This window comes from Falco peregrinus, chromosome 3 (assembly GCF_023634155.1).
Source record: "Falco peregrinus isolate bFalPer1 chromosome 3, bFalPer1.pri, whole genome shotgun sequence".
NCBI classification, from domain to species: domain Eukaryota; kingdom Metazoa; phylum Chordata; class Aves; order Falconiformes; family Falconidae; genus Falco; species Falco peregrinus.
In genome coordinates, this window is record NC_073723.1 from 35,432,484 (window position 1) to 35,438,819 (window position 6,336).

The following is a 6,336-nucleotide window of genomic DNA, read 5'->3' on the forward strand; positions in this document are numbered from 1 at the left end:
CTTTCTTGATGTTCAGGGAATCCACCTAGGGATGCATCTCCAGGCATAGCTGTGGAGGACGCAATGGTTCAGTGTTTTGCTGCTGAGCCATTTGTTTCAAAGACAGGCCAGAGAAATCATTTTCCACTGACAATTCTCTCACAAAGGCTTCTGAAATTTGTGTGTAGTGCATTTTTACCCTGATTCACTGCAAAATGAATTATTCACAAATGGTCCAGTAGTGTTATCTTTAACCTGAGATGTACAAAAACCTAATCAATAGCAAAGCATTAAGGTAGTGTGTAAGGATTGGTGAGTCACTATGGGGCAGCGCCAACAGTGTTTGTCTGTTTATCTCTTCCTCTGGTTTTGCATTTATCATTAAATGGGCAAAATAAGGACATGACATTTTAAATTGTATATACAGGTACCTACAGTATTTTTCCTAGGGCATCTGCGCAAGTGTCTCTTCAGATGTTCTTTCCGGAGTTTATTAGAAATTCTTTTTGAACTGATACCTACTTTACTCACTTTTAATGAAGACTATTAGGAATAGCAACATGCATGCCAACTAACCACAGGAGCTATCATTAGCTGAGTGACCAAACCAGTCAATTTAAGTAGAAACTAGATAGGTCAAGAGTTCACAGTTACTTTGCAGCCCTTTGCTCGTTTCATTAAAACCATCAAGGAATTAAAGCAGCAAGTTATCTAATAAGGCAACTTCCAGAAGAAACATGATAGCAAAAGTCAAGGGCGTTTCAAGCAGGAACAGGACCACTACTGCAAGGTTTATAAGCTTTTGACTAAGTAATTGACTTACCTCCCAGTATTTCAGGTCCAGGCACATCATCGTCATTACAGAAAGTATCCCTTTCTCAACTAGCAGTATTTCTGTGTCCTTCTCAGCATTTGGATAGGATGGAAGGCAGAAATAATTTAGAGGTGAGATTTGCAAAGCTGGCTACATGAACTTGTGATTTTGAATATCCCTCCTAGATGTGATTTGCATGGGGATACAAAAGAAGGCAGTAGAACAGGAAAGAAATGAAGAGTAAGGATTTCTGCCTTGAAGAGAAGACGATGCCAAAGAACATGATCCTGTACAATAATGCCAAGTGGTAGCACCTCAAGAAATGTGGTTTGAAGGTCTGATGAGACAATAATAAAACCTAATTGAAGGAAAAGTTGGGACTGCTAGAAGAGAAGCTAAAATTGGGGCGGGTGGGGGGGTGGAAAGAAGGGCAGTTCTGAAATTAAGTGGAACAAAGAAGAAAACACATTTCACCAGCAGCATTGATGTTTAGATTTGAAAATACTGGAAACTTTGATATTCCTTTTCTGCTATTGTTTTTAAAATTAAACCCCAACATAATTAATTGTCCATTGGTCACAACCAGGCTATATTCAATAAAGGTTAAATATGGAGTTTTACTTCCCATAAACTATTTGTGTCATGATTATAAAGATTTTGATGCTAAAACATAAAACAGGATTTGAGAAGACCATTATTTTTGGCTTACAGATTTACATCAAAGTACTGTGAAGACAAGTGGCGAGAAAAATTAGCTGATTTATTGCTAAAGTGGTATCTTGTCTTTGAAGAAATTACTTTTGGAGATCTTCACCTCCTCTCTGCACATGCAAGATAACAGAGGCTGTAAATGTCAGGCATGTTAAGTGCTTGAAATAGCTTTTGTGCTTATCTGCAACACAAAAAAGTCACCCAGATGCAGGATAACCATACACACCATTTCTATGACTTGAAAAAGGAAACTGTTCAGCTAGAGTTGAGAGTTGCTCATTCACTCTACTTCTGTGAATAGTCCTGCCTGGCATTAGCTTACAAAGATGCAGTGTTTCAAGGGTTGTGTTAAGCAAACACATAGCATACTCCTCAGATGCTGAGCTGGCTGATCTCTCAAAGCCTTATGCTGATGTTGATGATGGCATTTCTCTGGGTATCTGTTCAGATGTAAGATAATGTTATACTACCCCCTCTGATCTGTTTATCTGTAAAGGTCAGGTAATGTTCTAATGGGATATAACGCAGGCAATATTTTAAGTATTAATGGGGCATAACACCTTCCCACATCACAGTACCTAAATGTCATTAGCCCTGTTGAAGATAATGGGGCTTCTCACTTGAATAAGATCGGGAGGATATGAACTTGCAAACTTTATTTAAACATCTTGGCCCAGAAAATTATATAAGAGAATGGAAAATTACTACTATACGTATGAGAAAAGCTACACAACTTTCTGTCCTGTAGGACACCGACACCTAGCTTGTATATGAATATGGGAGAGATATGCCATGCTGTGCCACACTGTGAAATGCCAAGGTTTCAGGTTATAGCTAAAAACCTCAGATGGGTGCCAAACTATGGAAAATATCACAAATGTATATGGAAATCCCAGCGACAGACAAAAACTTTCTGGACTATCTGCCAGAGCAAAAAGAGCTGAAGTCTGGTTCTGCAGGGCCTGTCTGCAGAAATGTTGTTAGCTTCCACTATAACTACCTTGAAGACGTCCAACTGCATCTTTCTTTGTCTTTTGCTCCTTTCTGTGGCATGGCAACAGGTACCCTAACGCCCAAAAGCTCTGGCATAGGCCTCTTAATATTATAGACCGAACAAGATCCAAAAGATGCTGTTAGTACGGATGCTGTTACATTAATATATGTGGTCATTGACAAGACTATTCTCAGTTCTGCTAGGCAGAGTGAAAACTCTCATGCTCAGCACTATGTTATCATAAGCCAGATGTACCCTGGTGAATAAAACACTCATACTGGCAGAGAAAATGTGTTAACATAAGAATAAAATAAACACGGCACCAGTGCTGATCCATATTCACCTGTAAAATGAATCAGTTCAACACATTATAGGGCTTCCACTGTACAACCATTAACATACACACAAGACGTAACAGCATTTAATGTCAGAAACTCCAAGACCATTACAGTTTTATTAAAGTAATTCACTTGTACTGAAATTCAAACCTTTATCGAGGAATGGGAAACTGAGTCTGTACCTCTTTAAGCATTCAGGCACAGAATAACTGGAACAAAAAAATCCCAAGAATGAAAATTTTACTGGAACTATTTGATTATAAAAACTCTGGATACATCTCTTGTGAGCTTTCATCAGACTGATATTTTTTCTCTCCTGAGATATGTTTGATCTTGGCCCTTGGAAGCCTAGACCTGATGTTCAACCCTGGGCCCAGAACACAAGAACATTCAAACCACCTGAAGTTAGTTCTAATAAAAAAAAAAAAATGTGAGAAGAAAGTCCAATAAGCAGGAGAGTGGAATAGGTAATTAATGGCTCCAATGATTTCAGAAAGAAGCAAAGCTGCTCCAAGCTGATGAGTTTCTTTTGTTCTTGGAAAAGGAGGGAAAGGGAGCTGTTTCCTCAGCGACTTTATCCTGGAAGACAGTCTGACATGGCAGGCAGCCAACCAGAGACACGTTTGATAAAATGCAGACTACACTAGAATGATGCATTTTTTCCTATGAGTCTGAAATTAGTTGTAGTTTCAGTCAAAATGCTATCCCACATTAACAAAAAAAAAAAACCCAAAACAAAACAGAATGTGTATTTACATAGCATGTATGTGTTGTGTGTATATGTTGATATATATCTATATAGAAACAGACAGCAAGCTACAACAACAGAGGCATAGGTCTATTCAACGGGAAAAAGGCTTTGAGGCAAGGAAGTAAAACATTGTCCAAAACAAGCCAGACTTCAGCACGTTCGGTTAGACATGTGATGCATCCTCTGATGACCAGGGCTAGGGATTAGCTGCATGTCCCTCTGGAGGGGTGGCTTTCCCTGGCTGACAGACAGGAGAAGTCAGCCCTGGTGAGCCATCACTGCTGCCACATGGCCACTGGACAGGGCAGAATGTCTGCAACAATCATTTCTTGTGATCCCAAACATTCCCCACAAGATGCTTTATTAGAAGGAGTAGAAAAATGCATGGCAGCCTGATTCTAGCCACAAGCACTATGTTTTTGATGAAATGATGTCATAGAAAACCTCTCCTTTTTCTTTCAGCTTAAAGCCACAAAATCCAGAATTTTGGGAGTGAAGTTAGCAAGTCATATTTTGCAGCATTGTTTCAGATATTACTGTATAGTCATATTTAAATTTTCAAGATTCCTTCACTGTGAGGAGAAATGTTTAGGCAAAATAGTTCAGAATTCTTCTCACGGTCTTAACAGCCATGCACGTATTTTGTAAAATACTGTCTTATTATAAAATAAGGGGTCTAAAGATCTGTCCATTTTTTTATAGATGACTAATGAAATTTCCAAGTCATAAATTTTGATATAGAATAAATCCAATGTAATCAAATGTAGTCCCGAACTAAAAGATTTTGTAAGTCTGAATTCTTCAAAAATATCCATCACCTGAATGATTTTGACTCTCCTCCACTAAAATCCATGTCTATTTTTTTATAAAATTTCAGAGATCTCCATCTGCTTCCTCTTGCCTGCCTCACAGACCTCCATAAAGTGAGACTGCCAGCTGATTGTTTCATGCCCAGCTGCTTACAGGTAACCTAAGGATAGCTTCTCCAGTCAGCACGATGCTGGGGCTAGAGAAGAGGCTCTCCCAATAAGCAGCATGAGAAAATGGACTTCCCACATGTTTACCATGGATACCTTTCAGTCCACCCATTCAGACAGGCAGATCTCACCTAAAATTGATGGTAATTCACCTTCATCGTTGATGAGCATAGTAGTGCCTCTGGTGCTATGGCAGCTGTGATTTCATTCCACATGTACCCTCATGTTCAAGACTGCCCGTGACGTGGACGCAGGTACAGCCATCCCTTTACAATGTTTCAAGTTTCAGGAAGACTGACAGCACCACAAAGCTAGGCCAAGTCACATTATTTTTAACATCTGCAGCAGATGAAAAGTAACTTGGAGAAGACGCTGTCAATCAGCCATGCAAAGTGGCTGCATGTCTCAGGTCTGCATTTCTGTTTCACAGGAGCTGCTCCTAATTAACGCTGATATCACCAAGTATAGTCAAGCATACACGGCATGTAAAGTCAAATATAGTAGTAAGTCATTGCCTTCTACCCCACCCAGACAAAAATTTGATGCCTTCCCTTTTCACCAGGTGCTTCTGAACTTAGGGCTCCCTGCTCGTGCTGTGCAGAGAACTGTACCTCACAGTGGAAATGTGCAGGTACAAGTGAGATGCGTGGGATGTTATTACTACAGTGCCCTTCAGTGACCTGACTTCCATCATGCTAGTGATTAATTTTTCTTGTACTTAGAGAAACTGCAAGGTAAAAGCAAGGGGGAATCACTGCAAAATAACAATGAGGACAACCAGAGAGAAAAGAAAATTGCATCAGACATGAACACATCCCAAATGCTGACTCACAGCACCCCATATTTCCTCGCTTGCTGCCTTCAAAACTCTCCCTCCTCATACTTTCATCTTACAGCTCAATTTATGGCGCACCTGAAGTGCCCCCCTATTCTTTGTCTTTCTGTTTTCCTTCTACTCTTACACTTTCCATTTTTTTCTGATGTCTGCTTAATGACTGTTTTCTTGATCTGTCATAATTACTTCAGATAGCCCCTTAAACACTGGAAGGGGCTCTGTAAAACAACCGCCAAAACCCATATTCACATGCTTCCTCCTATCTGCGACTGAGTCAACACGGTCCTCAGCCTAATTTAGAGTCTACATTTTACTAATTATACAGATATTATGAAATCAACTCCATGAAGAAGTCAAATGACACTTTCTTTAGAGAGATTATCTTAAGTTTAAAAGTTAATAAACATGGCTCTAGGGGATGGCGCTTACCTCAGCCTTAACTGACAGAACCCAGACAGCTCCTTTGCAAGCATGACTGGGAAATCACCGTATCATTAAAAAAACCCTGAGATTACATGTTCCAGATTTGCAACATTATAAATTGCATTAAAGATAAAGCCTGCTCTGAGCTCTAAGACATGCAACTGATCTTAATAAAGCACATGATAAAATAACTTATATTGTAATTCAGAGCAAGTTACACATTGTAGAAAAATATTCTTTCCTTCAAAATTAATGAAGCAACATATCAGCAAACAGATATGCTAATATACTGCCGAACTGACTGGAGAAAACCAAGTGAAAAGTAGAAATGTATTTATAGTATTGTTTTCTCACATTTTCACACATCGGGAAATTGCCACCTTCACCTGAAGGCAGGAAACACTGGGTATTCTATCAGAACCCTGTCCTGCATGGTCAATGACGCTCTGTGACTTGCGTTCCTGTTCAGAGTAACATCAGTTACCAGATACAGATTCCTTCCTGATACTGTTTT